The sequence below is a fragment of the Phoenix dactylifera genome, chromosome 1 (genome assembly GCF_051530095.1).
Source record: "Phoenix dactylifera cultivar Ajwa chromosome 1, Ajwa_hap1_PhDact_Kaust_v1.1, whole genome shotgun sequence".
Lineage (NCBI taxonomy): Eukaryota > Viridiplantae > Streptophyta > Magnoliopsida > Arecales > Arecaceae > Phoenix > Phoenix dactylifera.
The window spans coordinates 57,029,158-57,032,570 of NC_143190.1; positions in this window are offsets into that span (position 1 = coordinate 57,029,158).

Here is a 3,413-nt window from a genome sequence, read left to right on the forward strand (position 1 = left end):
TCTTTTGAGGGTGCTGACCCCCGGCGAGGATGGAGTCCCACTGTTCAAGTTTAGCTCATGGAATTAAATCTTGGCTGCCGACCATCATCCAAGTCCTTTTCGATTAACCTAAAATTGACATGACATTACCCGTCCAAAAAGATCGAACATATTTAGCACTGACAAATTTAGTTTCTTAATCTGGTATATGTAGGACTAAAAATGTACCTAGATGTTTTGAATGGAGATTGTTAGATGATATCTTTTGGTATGATCATATGTTAGAATAATTTTAAAATATGGGCTTTCACTGATTACGTATTTTTGTTTTATAAAACGAATTAGACATATGACTCATAATGGTACTATGGTTAAAATATAATGAGTGATCACTTTGTTTTATGGGCTTTTGGTGCACCTTGGATGTAGAGGATTGAGGCCCTGTTTGGGAGAGCTGTTGGCAGTAGAGCTTTTGGAAGTAGAGCTGTCTGAAGTAGAGCTTTTATAAAAAACTGTTTGCTGTTTGGTAACTACATTTCTAAATTACTGTGGCATTTTAACATGTGTTTAGTAAACAAACTGAGAAAGTACTTTTATATGACAAAATGACCATAAAGGACATCACTAGTATTATACAACAGAGCATAATAAAATTAATATGTATTAATACATAAAAATATGATATAGTATAATATTAATATAATGTAATATAATATTATTATAATATAGTACTATAATATTGTGTACTATAGAATAATAATTTAATATAATATTTAATTATTTAACATAATATATCAATGTATTATGATATAATGTAATATAATATTATATTTATAGTATAATATAATAATAAATGTATACAATATTATAATTATTAGTGTAAATTTATTTTCCATCCTTTTGTTGTCCATTTATCTCTCTAACAAATTTTCTAGCTAGGTGATAAAATTGGTTAAATAATTACTATTATTTTTATTTATTTATTTATTTAATATTTGTTCATTTATATACATATTTATTTATGCATTTATTTAGTATCTTATTTATTTATTTATTTGTTCATATATATATATGTATATTTATGCATTTATTTATTTATTTATTTATTTTCTTTTTCTTTCCTTTTCTTTTTTTTCTCTTTTTTTTCTTTCCTTTTCTTCTTTTTATTTCCTTTTCTTCTTTTTCTTTCCTCTTCTTCTTTTTTTTTTCTTTTTTCTTCTCTTATTCTTCTTATTTATGCTTTTATTTATTTATTTATTTATTTTTCTTTTTTTTTCTTTTCTTTTTTTTTCCTTCTCTTTTTTTCCTTCTCTTTTCTTCTTTTTTTCTTTTCTTTTTCCTTCTTTTCTTCTCCTTCTTTCCTCCCTTCCCTTCTTCTCTTTTCTTCTCCTCCCGCGTGGCCGGCGGCGCCGGAAGGAGCCCGGGCCACAGGAAGGGGGTCGGGCCATGGTTGGCAGCAGCTGGCCAGCGGCAGTCTTGGCCGAAGGGAGTCGAGGCGGCTCACCCGCTACCACAGCGGGTGCACGTCGCCGCGGGCGGACGCCACCGCCCAAAAGAGCACCCCCCGCCGGCCGCCATGGGGGCTTCGCTGCTGCTCGCCTCCTTGGTTCCGCCGCGGGATGCCGTTGTTCCACGGCTGGTGGAGGCCCAGCCACCCCACGGCTAAGCCCGACTGCTCCACTGGCCGGCCACGCGCTACAGATGGCATCGCGACGACCTTAGGAGGGGTCGCCGGCCACGAGTGGTGGCTACCCCCGTTGGCAACCATGGTTCACTAAAAAAAAAAAAAAGGAAACGGGCGACAGCGTTGAGAAGAAGGAGATAGAGAGGGGGAGAGAGAGAGTGGGAAGGGTGAGGGAGAGGAAGAGGCGTGGGATGGAGGGTTTTGGGAGGAACAATGTGCTTTTAAATCAGGATATTTTGGTCAAAAAAATAGCTTTCCAATAAAGCTAAAAACAACGTTTTCGGAAAGCTCCAAAATGGAGCTTCTTCCAGAAAGTTGTTTTCAGCTTTGTTGGAAAGCTGTAATAGCTTTCCAAAATTTTTACCAAACACCTTTTCTCATCCAAAAGTACTTTTGGAGGGCCAGAAAGTGCTTTTTGGCCCTCCAAAAGCTCCCCCAAACAGGGCCCGAGTTTTATTTATTGTAGTAATTTTGGTATATAGGTGAAAAAATCCAATTAGGGTTGGAGCCCTTAATAAGAAGGCTCCTTTAGATTTTCTATATAAAGGCTAGGTCCCCCTCTTCTCTTCATATGGTTTTTAACTTGCCCCATTGACAGCTATCTTTTGAGAGGAGAAAGAAAGAAAAGATCAAGCCGCTATTATTTCAAGTGATTGAAGAATCGCATTTAATATGTCTTTCGTATGTATATCTCACAAATTTAAATGCAAAGTTATTGTGATTCTAAATCTTAGTATGTTATTATTTATGATTAACATGATAATGTCAATTCTGAATGGGGTGAGACTCTCTTTGCTCCTGCTTTATGGTTTTGAGAGCACGGAGGAGCCTAAAAGAATGATAATTTCAAAGGCTTGGTGCATGAAATGAATATTTCGAAACCCCATACCATGCACCAGCTAGAAATGAGCATGTATGATGGGTAAAATGGGAACCACCCCTTCTAACTGATTTAAGATAAAGATGGATGGTTCCTGTAATCCCGGGTGAATCGATGCATGGTACGTAGCTAGGGACGGCCATCATCCTCAGAGATCATAGTGGACAGCCTCTGGCAGCAAAAGGTAAAGTGTTTAATCTTGGACTTCCCTCTCATTGCAGAGACATGGGTTCTCCTTGACTCATCAATTCTATCTCCTGAAGGTGATCGTTAATAGTGATTTCCTCACCTTGCTTGGTATCATCAAGACAGGGTGAGTCTATCCCTTCTAACCTCAACGCCGGCACTACAGGAAAACTGAGCTATCCCGGCGCTTTTGTTGACCTATAGCGACGCTTATAAGCGTCGGCTAAAGTACCGCCGACGCAATCTAAAGCGTCGCCAAAGCGTCGATTATACCAGAGTGGCATAATTTTTTGCCGATGCATGACGAACGCGTCGGCAAAAACAGGGATATGCCGACGCTTATATAGCGTCGGCAAAAAACACGCATTTGCGTCGGCAATAACCCGACGGTATGGAATTCCCTGGTTTCCGCCGACGCTATTTAGCGTCGGAAATTTACGACGCTTTTAAGCGTCGGTAGATCCTTATGCCAGTGCTGTCCCACGAAGTTTTTTTAGCGTCGGTGAAAGCGTGCCAGTACTGTGCCACGGGGTCTTTTACCGACGCTTAAAAGCGTCGGGAATTGTTTTTTAAAAAAAAATAAAAACACGAATTCATATTATATAACACACATTACAATACAGTCATTATAACAATATAAACCTGTATTAAATTGATACATTGACACAAACACTCAGATCATTC